This window comes from Phocoena phocoena, chromosome 15, assembly GCF_963924675.1.
Source record: "Phocoena phocoena chromosome 15, mPhoPho1.1, whole genome shotgun sequence".
NCBI lineage: Eukaryota > Metazoa > Chordata > Mammalia > Artiodactyla > Phocoenidae > Phocoena > Phocoena phocoena.
In genome coordinates, this window is record NC_089233.1 from 14,385,293 (window position 1) to 14,400,863 (window position 15,571).

Here is a 15,571-nt window from a genome sequence, read left to right on the forward strand (position 1 = left end):
GCTCTAGGTGTGTGAGCTTCAGTAGTTGTGGTGTGTGGGCTCAGTAGTTGTGGCTCACAGGCTCTAGAGCTCAGGCTCAGTCATTGTGGCGAACAGGCTTCATTGCTCCACAGCATGTTGGATCCTCCCGGACCAGGGCTAAAACCTGTGTCACCTGCATTGGCAGGCGGATTTTTTTTTTTTTTTTTTTTACATCCTTATTGGAGTATAATTGCTTTACAATGGTGTGCTAGTTTCTGCTTCATAACAGAGTGAATCAGTCACACACACACATATGTTCCCATATCCCTTCCGCCTCATGTCTCCCTCCCTCCCACCCTCCCTATCCCACCCCTCTAGGTGGTCACAAAGCACCGAGCTGATCTCCCCTTGCTATGAGGCTGCTTCCCACTAGCTATCTATTTTACGTTTGGTAGTGTATGTATGTCCATGCCACTCGCTCACTTTGTCACAGCTTACCCTTCCCCCTCCCATATCCTCAAGTCCATTTTCTAGTAGGTCTGTTTCTTTATTCCTGTCTTACCCCTGGGTTCTTAATGATATTTTTTTTCTTAGATTCCATATATATGTGTTAGCATACGGTATTTTTCTTTCTCTTTCTGACTTACTTCACTCTGTATGACAGACTCTAGGTCCATCCACCTCACTACAAATAACTCAATTTCATTTCTTATGGCTGAGTAATATTCCATTGTATATATGTGCCACATCTTCCTTATCCATTCATCTGATGATGGACACTTAGGTTGTTTCCATCTCCGGGCTATTGTGAATAGAGCTGCACATGAACATTTTGGTACATGACTCTTTTTGAATTATGGTTTTCTCAGAGTATATGCCCAGTAGTGGGATTGCTGGGTCATATGGTAGTTCTATTTGTAGTTTTTTAAGGAACCTCCATAGTGGCTGTACCAATTCACATTCCCACCAGCAGTGCAAGAGGGTTCCCTTTTCTCCACACCCTTTCCAGCATTTATTGTTTCTAGATTTTTTGATGATGGCCATTCTGACTGGTGTGAGATGATATCTCATTGTAGTTTTGATTTGCATTTCTCTAATGATTAATGATGTTGAGCATTCTTTCATGTATTTGTTGGCAGTCTGTATATCTTCTTTGGAGAAATATCTATTTAGGTCTTCTGCCCATTTTTGGATTGGGTTGTTTGTTTTTTTGTTATTGAGCTGCATGAGCTGCTTGTAAATTTTGGAGATTAATCCTTTGTCAGTTGCTTCATTTGCAAATATTTTCTCCCATTCTGAGGGTTGTCTTTTCATCTTGTTTATGATTTCCTTTGCTATGCAAAAGGTTTTAAGTTTCATTAGGTCCCATTTGTTTATTTTTGTTTTGATTTCCATTTCTCTAGAAGGTGCGTCAAACAGGACCTTGCTGTGATTTATGTCATAGAGTGTTCTGCTTATGTTTTCCTTTAGGAGTTTGATACTTTCTGGCCTTACATTTAGGTCTTTAACCCATTTTGAGCTTATTTTTGTGTATGGTGTTAGGGAGTGATCTAATCTCATACTTTTACATGTAGCTGTCCAGTTTTCCTAGCACCACTTATTGAAGAGGCTGTGTTTTCTCCATTGTATATTCTTGCCTCCTTTGTCAAAGATAGGGTGACCAGATGTGTGTGGATTTATCTCTGGGCTTTCTATCCTGTTCCATTGATCTATATTTCTGTTTTTGTGCCAGTATCATACTGTCTTCATTACTGTAGGTTTGTAGTATAGTCTGAAGTCTGGGAGCCTGATTCCTCCAGCTCCGTTTTTCATTCTCAAGATTGCTTTGGCTATTCAGGGTGTTTTGTGTTTCCATACAAATTGTGAAATTTTTTGTTCTAGTTCTGTGAAAAATGCCAGTGGTAGTTTGATAGGGATTGCATTGAATCTGTAGATTGCTTTGGGTAGTAAAGTCATTTTCACAATGTTGATTCTTCCAAGCCAAGAACATGGTTATCTCTCCATCTATTTGTATCATCTTTAATTTCTTTCATCAGTGTCTTATAATTTTCTGCATACAGGTCCTTTGTCTCCTTAGGTAGGTTTATTCCTAGATATTTTATTCTTTTTGTTGCAGTGGTAAATGGGAGTGTTTTCTTGATTTCACTTTCGGATTTTTCATCATTAGTGTATAGGAATGCCAGAGATTTCTGTGCATTAATTTTGTATCCTGCTCTTTTACCAAATCATTAATTAGCTCTAGTAGTTTTCTGGTAGCATCTTTAGGATTCTCTATGTATAGTATCATGTCATCTGCAAACAGTGACAGCTTTAATTTTTCTTTTCTGATTTGGATTCCTTTTATTTCCTTTACTTCTCTGATTGCTGTGGCTAAAACTTCCAAAACTATGTTGAATAATAGTGGTGAGAGTGGGCAACCTTGTCTTGTTCCTGATCTTAGTGGAAATGCTTTCAGTTTTTCACCATTCAGGACGATGTTGGCTGTGGGTTTGTCATACATGGCCTTTATTATGTTGAGGAAAGTTCCCTCTATGTCTACTTTCTGGGGGTTTTTTATCATAAATGGGTGTTGAATTTTGTCGAAAGCTTTCTCTGCATCTATTGAGATGACCATATGGTTTTTTTCCTTCAGTTTGTTAATATGGTTTATCACAGTGATCGGTTTGCGTATATTGAAGAATCCTTGCATTCCTGGAATAAACCCCACTTGATCATGGTGTATGATCCTTTTAATGTGCTGTTGGATTCTGTTTGCTAGTATTTTGTTGAGGATTTTTGCATCTATGCTCATCAGTGACATTGGCCTGTAGTTTTCTTTCTTTGTGACATCCTTGTCTGGTTTTGGTATCAGGGTGATGGTGGCCTCGTAGAATGAGTTTGGGAGTATTCCTCCCTCTGTTATATTTTGGAGGAGTTTGAGAAGGACAGGTGTTAGCTCTTCTCTAAATGTTTGACAGAATTCTCCTGTGAAGCCATCTGGTCCTGGGCTTTTGTTTGTTGGAAGATTTTTAATCACAGTTTCAATTTCAGTGCTTGTGATTGGTCTGTTCATATTTTCTATTTCTTCCTGGTTCAGTCTTGGCAGGTTGTGCATTTCTAAGAATTTGTCCATTTCTTCCAGGTTGTCCATTTTATTGGCATAGAGTTGCTTGTAGTAATCTTTCATGATCTTTTGTATTTCTGCGGTGTCAGTTGTTACTTCTCCTTTTTCATTCCTAATTCTATTGATTTGAATCTTCTCCCTTTTTTTCTTGAAGAGTCTGGCTAATGGTTTATCAATTTTGTTTATCTTCTCAAAGAATGAGCTTTTAGTTTTATTGATCTTTGCTATCGTTTCCTTCATTTCTTTTTTATTTATTTCTTATCTGATCTTTATGATTTCTTTCCTTCTGCTAACTGGGGTTTTTTTGTCCTTCTTTCTCTAATTGCTTTAGGTGCAAGGTTAGGTTGCTTATTCGAGATGTTTCCTGTTTCTTAAGGTAGGATTGTATTGCTATAAACTTCCCTCTTAGAACTGCTTTCGTTGCATCTCATAGGTTTTGGGTGGTCGCGTCTCCATTGTCATTTGTTTCTAGGTATTTTTTTATTTCCTCTTTGATTTATTCAGTGATCACTTCGCTATTAAGTAGTGTATTGTTTAGCCTCCATGTGTTTGTATTTCTTACAGATCTTTTCCTGTAATTGATATCTAGTCGCATAACGTTGTGGTTGGAAAAGATACTTGATACAATTTCAATTTTCTTAAATTTACCAAGGCTTGATTTGTGACCCAAGATATGATCTATCCTGGAGAATGTTCCATGAGTGCTTAAGAACAATGTGTATTCTGTTGTTTTTGGATGGAATGTCCTATAAATATCAATTAAGTCCATCTTGTTTAATGTATCATTTAAAGCTTGTGTTTCCTTATTTATTTTCATTTTGGATGATTTGTCCATTTGTGAAAGTGGGATGTTAAAGTCCCCCACTATTATTGTGTTACTGTCCATTTCCCCTTTTATGGCTGTTAGTATTTGCCTTATGTATTGAGGTGCTCCTATGTTGGGTGCATAAATATTTACAATTGTTATATCTTCTTCTTGGATCAATCCTTTGATCATTATGTAGTGTCCTTCTTTGTCTCTTCTAATAGTCTTTGTTTTAAAGTCCATTTTGTCTGATATGGGAATTGCTACTCCAGCTTTCTTTTGGTTTCCATGTGCATGGAATATCTTTTTCCATCCCCTCACTTTCAGTCTGTACATGTCTCTAGGTCTGAAGTGGGTCTCTTGTAGACAGCCTATATATGGGTCTTGTTTTTGTATCCATTCAGCCGGTCTGTGTCTTTTGGTGGGAGCATTTAATCCATTTACATTTAAGATAACTATCAATATGTTTGTTCCTATTCCCATTTTCTTAATTGTTTTGGGTTTGTTATTGTAGGTCTTTTCCTTCTCTTATGTTTCTTGCCTAGAGAATATCCTTTAGCATTTATTGTAAAGCTGGTTTGGTGGTGCTGGACTCTCTCAGCTTTTGTCTGTAAAGGTTTTAATTTCTCCATCAAATCTGAATTGAGATCCTTGCTGGGTAGGGTAATCTTGGTTGTAGGTTTTTCTCCTTCATCACTTTAAAAATGTCCTGCCAGTCCCTTCTGGCTTGCAGAGTTTCTGCTGAAAGATCAGCTGTTAACCTTATGGGGATTCCCTTGTGTGTTATTTGTTGTTTTTCCCTTGCTGCTTTTAATATGTTTTCCTTGTATTTAATTTTTGACAGTTTGATTAATATGTGTCTTGGCGTGTTTCTCCTTGGATTTATCCTGTATGGGACTCTCTGTGCTTCCTGGACTTGATTATTGCCTTTCCCCCATTAAGGAAGTTTTCAACTATAATCTCTTCAAATATTTTCTCAGTCCCTTTCTTTTTCTCTTCTTCTTCTGGAACCCCTATAATTCGAATGTTGGTGCATTTAATGTTGTCCCAGAGGTCTCTGAGACTGTCCTCAGTTCTTTTCATTCTTTTTTCTTTATTCTGCTCTGCAGTAGTTATTTCCACTATTTTATCTTCCAGGTCACTTATCCATTCTTCTGCCTCAGTTATTCTGCTATCGATCCCTTCTAGAGTATTTTTAATTTCATTTATTGTGTTGTTCATCGTTGCTTGTTTCATCTGTAGTTCTTCTAGGTCCTTGTTAAATGTTTCTTGTATTTTCTCTATTCTATTTCCAAGATTTGGGGTCATCTTTACTATCATTATTCTGAATTCTTTTTCAGGTAGACTGCCTATTTCCTCTTCATTTGTTAGGTCTGGTGGGTTTTTATCTTGCTCCTTCATCTGCTGTGTGTTTTTCTGTCTTCTCATTTTGCTTATCTTACCGTGTTTGGGGTCTCCTTTTTGCAGGCTGCAGGTTCGTAGTTCCCATTGTTTTTGGTGTCTGTCCCCAGTGGCTAAAGTTGGTTCAGTGGGTTGTGTAGGCTTCCTGGTGGAGGGGACTAGTGCCTGTGTTCTGGTGGATGAGGCTGGATCTTGTCTTTCTGGTGGGCATGTCCACATCTTGTGGTGTGTTTTGGGGTGTCTGTGGACTTACTATGATTTTAGGCAGCCTCTCTGCTAATGGGTGGGGTTGTGTTCCTGTCTTCCTCCTGAGAGGCACAGCACTGACTCCTCCTCAGAGGCACAGCACTGACTCCTGGCTGCAGCACCAAAAGCCTTTCATCCACACAGCTCAGAATAAAAGGGAGAAAAAGTAGAAAGAGAGAAAGAAAGAGGATAAAAGAAAAAATAAAGTAAGAAAAAATAAAATAAAGTTATTAAAATAAAAAATAATTATTAAGAAAAAAAATTTTGTAAGTAAACAAAATCGGACGGATAGAACCCTAGGACAAATGGTGGAAGCAAAGCTATACAGACAAAATCTCACACAGAGGCATACACATACACACTCACAAAAAGAGGAAAGGGGGAAGAAATCATAAATCTTGCTCTCAAAGTCCACCTCCTCAATTTGGGATGATTCGTTGTCTATTCATGTATTCCACAGATGCAGGGTACATCAAGTTGATTGTGGAGCTTTAATCCGCTGCTTCTGAGGCTTCTGGGAGAGATTTCCCTTTCTCTTCTTTGTTCATATAGCTCCTGGGACTCCCCTTTGGATTTGGCCCCACCTCTGCGTGTAGGTCGCCGGAAAGCGTCTGCGCTCAGACAGGACGGGGTTAAAGGAGCCGCAGATTCGGGGACTCTGGCTCACTCAGGCTGGGGGGAGGGAGGGGTACGGAGTGCGGGGCGAGCCTGTGGTGGCAGAGGCCGGCGTGACGTTGCAGCAGCCTGAGGCCCGCCGTGCATTCTTCCGGGGAAGTTGTCCCTGGATCCCGGGACCCTGGCAGCGGCGGGCTGCACAGGCTTCCCAGAAGGGAGGTGTGGATAGTGACCTGTGCGCGCACACAGGCTTCTTGGTGGCAGCAGCAGCAGCCTTAGCGTCTCATGCCCGTCTCTAGGGTCTGCACTGTTAGCTGCGTCTCGCGCCCTTCTCTGGACCTCCTTTAAGCAGCGCTGTTAATCCTCTCTCCTCGCGCACCAGGAAACAAAGAGGGAAGAAAAAGTCTCTTGCCTCTTTGGCAGGTCCAGACTTTTCCCAGGCAGATTCTTTTTGTTTGTTTATTTGTTTTGTTTTTAATTTATTTTTTAAAATTATTTTTACATTTTATTTTTTTATACAGCAAGTTCTTATGAGTTATCTATTTTATACGTATTAGTGTATATATGTCAATCCCAATCTCACAATTCACCACAGCAGCACCACCACCCCCGGCTTTCCCCCCTTGGTGTTCATACATTTGTTCTCTACATCTGTGTCTCTATTTCTTCTTGCAAACCAGATCATCTGTACCATTCTTCCAGGTTCCATATATATGCATTAATATCCGATATTTGTTTTTCTCTTTCTGACTTACTTCACTCTGTATGACAGTCTACATCCATCCACATCTCTACAAATGACCCAGTTTTGTCCCTTTTTATGGCTGAGTAATATTCCATTGTATATATGTACCACATCTTCTTTATCCATTCGTCTGTTGATGGGCATTTAGGTTGCTTCCATGACCTGGCTGTTGTAAATAGTGCTGCAATGAACATTGGGGTGCATGTGTCTTTTTGAATGATGGTTTTCTCTGGGTATAGGCCCAGTAGTGGGATTGCTGGGTCATATGGTAATTCTATGTTTACTTTTTCAAGGAACCTCCATACTGTTCTCCATAGTGGCTGTATCAATTTACATTCCCACCAACAGTGCAGGAGGGTTCCCTTTTCTCCACACCTTCTCCAGGATTTATTGTTTCTAGATTTTTGGATGATGGCCATTCTGACTGGTGTGAGGTGATACCTCATTGTGGTTTTGATTTGCATTTCTCTAATGATCAGTGATGTTGAGCAGCTTTTCATGTGTTTGTTGGCCATCGTATGTCTTCTTTGGAGAAATGTCTATTGAGGTCTTCTGCCCATTTTTGGGTTGGGTTGTTTGTTTTTTAATATTGAGCTGCATGAGCTGTTTATATATTTTGGAGATTAATCCTTTGTCCATTGATTTGTTTGCAAATATTTTCTCCCATTCGGAGGGTTGTCTTCTCATCTTGTTTGTAGTTTCCCTTGCTTTGCAAAAGCTTTTAAGTTTCATTAGGTCCCATTTGTTTATTTTTGTTTTGACTTCCATTACTCTAGGAGTTGGATCAAAAAAGATCTTGCTGTGATTTATGTCAAAGAGTGTTCTTCCTATGTTTTCCTCTAAGAGTTTTATAGTGTCTAGTCTTACATTTAGGTCTCTAACACATTTTGAGTTTATTTTTCTGTATGGTGTTAGGGAGAATTTCATTCTTTTACATGTAGCTGTATAGTTTTGCCAGCACCAGTTATAGAAGAGACTGTCTTTTCTCCATTGTATATCCTTGCCTCCTTTGTCATAGATTAGTTGACCATAGGTGCATGGGTTTATCTCTGGGCTTTCTATCCTGTTCCATTGATCTATATTTCTGTTTTTGTGCCAGTACCTTTTTGTCTTGATTACTGTAGCTGTGTAGTATAGTCTGAAGTCAGGGAGTCTGATTCCTCCAGTTCATTTTTTTCTCTCAAGACTGCTTTGGCTATTCGGGGTCTTTTGTGTCTCCATACAAATTTTAAGATTTTTTGTTCTAGTTCTGTAAAAAATGCCACTGGTAATTTGATAGGGATTGCATTGAACCTGTAGATTGCTTTGGGTAGTATAGTCATTTTCACAATATTGATTCTTCCAATCCAAGAATTCTATCTCTCCATCTGTTTGTGTCATCTTTGATTTCTTTCATCAGTGTCTTATAGTTTTCTGAGTACAGGTCTTTTGGCAGGAGGATTCTTAACCACTGTGCCACCAGGGAAGCCTTCTCCTATGTTTTCTTCTAATGTTTTATAGTTTTATGTTTACATGATCCATTTTGAGTTAATTTTTGCATAACGTATGGGACTTAGGTCAAAGTACAATTTTTTTCTATGAATGTCCAGTTGCTTCAGCACCATTTATTGAAAGGACTATTCATCCTTCACTGAATTGCTTTTACACCTGTGTCAAAATTCCAATGGGCAGACTTCCCCAGCCAGCCCAACAAGAAATGCCAGTAGGGATTGGTTCAAGATGGCAGAGTAGAAGGACGTGCACTCACTCCCTCTTGTGAGAGCACCAGAATCACAACTAACTGCTGAACAGTCATCTACAGGAAGACACTGGAGCTCACCAAAAAAGACACCCCACATCCAAATTCAAAGGAGAAGCAATGAGATGCTTAGGAGGGGTGCAATCACAATAAAATCAAACCCCATAATGGCTGGGTGGGTGACTCACAAGCTGGAGAACACTTATACCACTGAAGTCCACCCACTGGAGTGAAGGTTCTGAGCCCCAAGTCAGGGTTCCCAACCTGGAGATCCGGCAACAGGACGAGGAATTCCTAGAGATTCAGAGGTTGAAGGCTAGTGGGATTTGATTGCAGGGCTTTGACAGGACTGGGGGAAACAGAGAGAGACTCCACTCTTGGAAGGCACACACAAAGTAGTGTGTGCATCGCGACCCAGGGGAAGGAGCAGTGACCCCATAGGATACTGAACCAGACCTACCTGCTAGTGTTGGAGGGTCTCCTGCAGAGGCGGGGTGTGGCTGTGGCTCACCGTGTGGACAAGGACACTGGCAGCAGAAGTTCTGGGAAGTACTCCTTGGTGTGAGCCCTCTGAGTCTGCCCTTAGCCCCATCAAAGAGCTGGGTAGGCTCCAGTGCTGGGTTGCCTCAGGCCAAACAACCAACAGGGAGGGAACCCAGCCCCACCCATCGGCTGACAAGCGGATTAAAGCTTTACTGAGGTCTGCCCACAGAGCAACAGCCAGCTCTACCTACCACCAGTCCCTCCCATCAGGAAGCTTGCACAAGCTTCTAAGATAGCCTCATCCACCAGAGGGCAGAAGCAGAAGCAAGAAGAACTACAATTCTGCAGCCTATGGAAGGAAAACTACATTCACAGAAACAAAGACAAAATGAAAAGCCAGAGGATTTTGTACCAGGTGAAGGAACAAGATAAAACCCCAGAAAAACAACTAAATGAAGTGAAGATAGGCAACCTTCCAGAAAAAGAATTCAGAGTAATGATAGTGAAGATGATCCAGGACCTCGGAAAAAGAATGGAGGCAAAGATCGAGAAGATACAAGAAATGTTTAACAAAGACCTAGAAGAATTAAAGAACAAACAAACAGAGATGAACAATACAATAACTGAAATGAAAACTACACTAGAAGGAATCAATAGCAGAATAACTGAGGCAGAAGAACGGATAAGTGACCTGAAAGACAGGACAGTGGAATTCACTGCTGTGGAACAGAATAAATAAAAAAGAAAGAAAAGAAATGAAAGAGGGTCCAAGAGACCTCTGGGAAAACATTAAATGCAACAACATTCACATTATAGGGGTCCCAGAAGGAGAAGAGAGAGAGAAAGGACACGAGAAAATACTTGAAGAGATTATAGTTGAAAACTTCCCTAACATAGGAAAGAAAATAGCCACCCAAGTCCAGGAAGTGCAGAGAGTCCCATACAGGATAAACCTAAAGAGAAACATGCCGAGACACATAGTAATCAAGTTGGCAAAAAATTAAAGACAAAAAATTTGAAAGCAACAAGGGAAAAATGACTAATAACATACAAGGGAACTCCCATAAGGCTAACAGTTGATTTCTCAGCAGAAACTATAAGCCAGAAGGGAGTGGCATGACATACTTAAAGTGATGAAAGGGAAGAAACTGCAACCAAGATTACTCTACCCAACAAGGATCTCATTCAGATTCGATGGACAAATCAAAAGCTTTACAAACAAGCAAAATCTAACAGAATTCAGCACCACCAAACCAGCTCTACAACAAATGCTAAAGGAACTTCTCTAAGTCGGAAGCACAAGAGAAGAGAAGGACCTACAAAACCAAACCGAAAACAATTAAGAAAATGGTAATAGAAACATACATATCAATAATTACCTTAAACATGAATGGATTAAATGCTCCAACCAGAAGACACAGGCTTGCTGAATGGATACAAAAACAAGACCCATATATATGCTGTCTACAAGAGACCCACTTCAGACCTAGGGACACATACAGACTGAAAGTGAAGGGACGGAAAAAGATATTCCATGCACATGGAAATCAAAATAAAGCTGGAGTAGCAATCCTCATATCAGATAAAATAGACTTTTTGTAACATTCTTTATTGTAAATAAAGAATGTTACAAGAGACAAGGAAGGACACTACATAATGATCAAGGGATCAATCCAAGAAGAAGATATAACAATTATAAATATATATGTACCCCACATAGGAGCACCACAATACATAAGGCAAATGCTAACAGCTATAAAAGAGGAAATCAACAGTAACACAATAATAGTGGGGGACTTTAACACCTCACTTACACCAATGGACAGATCATCCAAACAGAAAATTAATAAGGAAGCAGAAGCTTTAACTGACACAATAGACCAGATAGATTTAATTGATATTTATAGGACATTCCATCCAAAAACAGCAGATTACACTTTCTTCTCAAGTGCACATGGAACATTCTCCAGGGTAGATCACATCTTGGGTCACAAATCAAGCCTAAGTAAATTTAAGAAAATTGAAATCATATCAAGCATCTTTTCCCACCACAAAACTATGAGATTAGAAATCAATTACAGGGGAAAAAAAAGTAAAAAACACAAACACATGGAGGCTAAACAATACGTTACTAAATAACCAAGAGATCACTGAGGAAATCAAAAAATACCTAGAGACAAATGACAATGAAACCACGATGATCCAAAACCTATGGGACGCAGCAAAAGCAGTTCTAAGAGGGAAGTTTATAGCAATACAGGCCTACCTCAAGAAATAAGAAAAATCTCAAACAATCTACCTTATACCTAAAGGAACTAGAGAAAGAAGAACAAACAAAAGCCAAAGTTAGCAGAAGGAAAGAAATCATAAAGATCAGAGCAGAAATAAATGAAATAGAAACAAAAAACAACAGCAAAGGTCAATAAAACTAAAAGCTGGTTCTTTGAGAAGATAAACAAAATTGATAAACCATTAGCCAGACTCACCAAGAAAAAGAGGGAGAGGACTCAAATCAATAAAATTACAAATGAAAAAGGAGAAGTTACAACAGACACCACAGAAATACAAAGCATCCTAAGAGACTACTACAAGCAACTCTATGCCACTAAAATGGACAACCTGGAAGAAATGGACAAATTCTTAGAAAGGAATAACCGTCCAAGACAGAACCAGGAAGAAATAGAAAATATGAACAGACCAATCACAAGTAATGAATTGAAACTGTGATTAAAAATCTTCCAACAAACAAAAGTTCAGGACCAGAAGGCTTCACAGGTGAATTCTGTCAAACATTTAGAGAAGAGCTAACACCTATCCTTCTCAAACTCTTCCGAAAAATTGCAGAGGAAGGAACACTCCCAAACTCATTCTATGAGGCCACCATCACCCTGATAAGAAAACCACACAAAGATACTACAAAAAAAAAATTACAGACCAATATCACTGATGAATATAGATGTAAAAATCCTCAACAAAATACTAGCAAACAGAATCCAACAACATATTAAAACGATCATGCACCATGATCAAGTGGGATTCATCCCAGGGATGCAAGGATTCTTCAATATATGCAAATCATTCAATATGATACAGCATATTAACAAATTGAAGAATAAAAACCATATCATCTCAATAGATGCAGAAAAAACTTTTACAAAATTCAACACCCATTTATGATAAAACTCTCCAGAAAATTGGCATAGAGGGAACCTACCTCAACATAATAAAGGCCATATACGATAAATCCACAGTAAACATCATTCTCAATGGTAAAAAACTGAAAGCTTTTCCTCTAAGATCAGGAACAAGACAAGGATGTCCACTCTCACCACTATTATTCAACATAGTTTTGGAAGTCCTAGCCATGGCAATCAGAGAAGAAAAATAAAAGGAATACAAATTGGAAAAGAAGAAGTAAAACTGTCACTGTTTGCAGATGATATGATACTATACACAGAGAATCCTAAGGATGCCACCAGAAAACTAGAGCTAATCAATGAATTTGGTAAAGTTGCAGGATACAAAATTAATGCACAGAAATATCTTGCTTTCTTATACACTAACAACAATGATCAGAGAGAGAAATTAAAAACTCTTGCAACAAAAAGAATAAAATACCTAGGAATTAACCTACCTAGGGAGACAAAAGACCTGTATGCTGAAAACTATAAGACACTGGTGAAAGAAATCAAAGATGACACAAACAGATGGAGAGATATACCATGTTCTTGGGTTGGAAGAATCAATACTGTGAAAATGACTCTACTACCCAAAGCAATCTACAGATTCAATGTAATCCCTATCAAATTACCAGTGGCATTTATTACAGAACTAGAACAAAAAATCTTAAAATTTGTATGGAGACACAAAAGACCCCGAATAGCCAAAGCAGTCTTGAGAGAAAATAATGAGCTGGAGGAATCAGACTCCCTGACTTCAGACTATACTACAAAGCTACAGTAATCAAGGCAATATGGTACTGGCACAAAAACAGAAATATAGATCAATGGAACAGGATAGAAAGCCCAGAGATAAACCCACGCACCTATGGTCAACTAATCTATGACAAAGGAGGCAAGGATATACAATGGAGAAAAGACAGTCTCTTCTATAACTGGTGCTGGCAAAACTATACAGCTACATGTAAAAGAATGAAATTCTCCCTAACACCATACAGAAAAATAAACTCAAAATGTGTTAGAGACCTAAATGTAAGACTAGACACTATAAAACTCTTAGAGGAAAACATAGGAAGAACACTCTTTGACATAAATCACAGCAAGACCTTTTTTGATCCAACTCCTAGAGTAATGGAAGTCAAAACAAAAATAAACAAATGGGACCTAATGAAACTTAAAAGCTTTTGCAAAGCAAGGGAAACTACAAACAAGATGAGAAGACAACCCTCCGAATGGGAGAAAATATTTGCAAACAAATCAATGGACAAAGGATTAATCTCCAAAATATATAAACAGCTCATGCAGCTCAATATTAAAAAACAAACAACCCAACCCAAAAATGGGCAGAAGACCTCAATAGACATTTCTCCAAAGAAGACATACGATGGCCAACAAACACATGAAAAGCTGCTCAACATCACTGATCATTAGAGAAATGCAAATCAAAACCACAATGAGGTATCACCTCACACCAGTCAGAATGGCCATCATCCAAAAATCTAGAAACAATAAATCCTGGAGAAGGTGTGGAGAAAAGGGAACCCTCCTGCACTGTTGGTGGGAATGTAAATTGATACAGCCACTATGGAGAACAGTATGGAGGTTCCTTGAAAAAGTAAACATAGAATTACCATATGACCCAGCAATCCCACTACTGGGCCTATACCCAGAGAAAACCATCATTCAAAAAGACACATGCACCCCAATGTTCATTGCAGCACTATTTACAACAGCCAGGTCATGGAAGCAACCTAAATGCCCATCAACAGACGAATGGATAAAGAAGATGTGGTACATATATACAATGGAATATTACTCAGCCATAAAAAGGGACAAAATTGGGTCATTTGTAGAGACGTGGATGGACCTAGAGACTGTCATACAGAGTGAAGTACATTAGAAAGAGAAGAACAAATATCGTATATTCATGCGTATATGTGGAACCTAGAAAAATGGTACAGATAAACCGATTTGCAGGGCAGAAATAGAGACACAGATGTAGAGAACAAATGTATGGACACCAAGGGGGGAAAGCGGTGGAGGGTGGTGGTGGTGCTGTGATGAATTGTGAGATTGGGATTGACATATATACACTAATATGTATAAAATGGGTAACTACTAAGAACCTGCTGTGTAAAAAATAAATAAAATACAAAAAATAAAGAAATGGACAGGAATGATATAAATTGCAAAATTTTACTGAAAAAAAAGAAACAACCTGCTGTATAAAAATAAAATAAAATTCAGAAATTCAAAAAAAAGTAAGCATTTTCCTAGCTTATTAAAACTCCTAATAACCTTAACTAAATGTCTGTAAATGACTTATCATGTGCCTGTGCCATGACTTTTTAACAATTGTTTTCATGTTTACTTGTTAAATACTTATTTTCCTCAAAAAAAAAGCGCCAGTAGCGTGGCCCTGATTCTTCTGAGGCTCGTGGGCATTGAGCAGCGTCACCCTTTATAGCAGAAAGCTGGCGGGCACTGTGGGGAAAAAACAAAACAAGCAGCAAGTGGAGGAGGTGCTAGAAGAAGAGGAAGAAGAATATGTGGTAGGAAAAGTTCTCGACCATCGAGTGGTAAAGGGCCAAGTGGAGTACCTCCTAAAGTGGAAGGGGTTCTCAGATGAGGACCACACATGGGAGCCAGAAGGAAACCTGGATTGCCCCGACCTCATCGCCGAGTTCCTGCAGTCACAGGAAACAGCACACGAGACAGACAAATCAGAGGGGGGCAAGCGCAAAGCTGATTCTGATTCAGAAGGTAAGGGGGAGGAGAGCAAACCAAAGAAGAAAGAAGAGTCAGAAAAGCCACGAGGCTTTGCTCAGGGTTTGGAACTGGAGTGGATTACTGGAGCTGTAGACTCCAGTGGAGGACTCATGTTCCTGATGAAATGGAAAAACTCTGATGAGGCTCACCTGGTCCCTGCCAAGGAAGCCAATGTCAAGTGCCCACAGGTTGTCATATCCTCCTATGAGGAAAGGCTGACGTGGCATTCCTACCCCTTGGAGGATGATGACAAAAAAGATGACAAGAATTAACTCTCCTGAGTACCAGCCCTTGTCACGTCTGACCGTGGGGTTCGAGTGGGGAAAGGAGTTCTGCTTGTCTTGACACCATAGAGGTGGCTTGAGAAGATGTCCTTTGAAGAGCCAGTATAGTTTCTGTGCCCTACAGCAGCCCAAGTGCTTTAAAGCTGCTCTATGCTGTATAGTTTGCACACCCATCCCAGTGGAGGGGAAGGACGGTCAGTGTTTCAAGGCAAACCATTCTGAACTTTACTGAGAAAGGCAAA

General features: G+C 39.4%; 1 pseudogene; it reads left to right on the forward strand.

The window, feature by feature from the left end:
- LOC136135265 (chromobox protein homolog 1 pseudogene) overlaps nt 1–15,317 on the forward strand; it is a 43,238-nt pseudogene extending 27,921 nt beyond the window's left edge.
- The last annotated feature ends 254 nt before the right edge of the window (nt 15,318–15,571 follow it).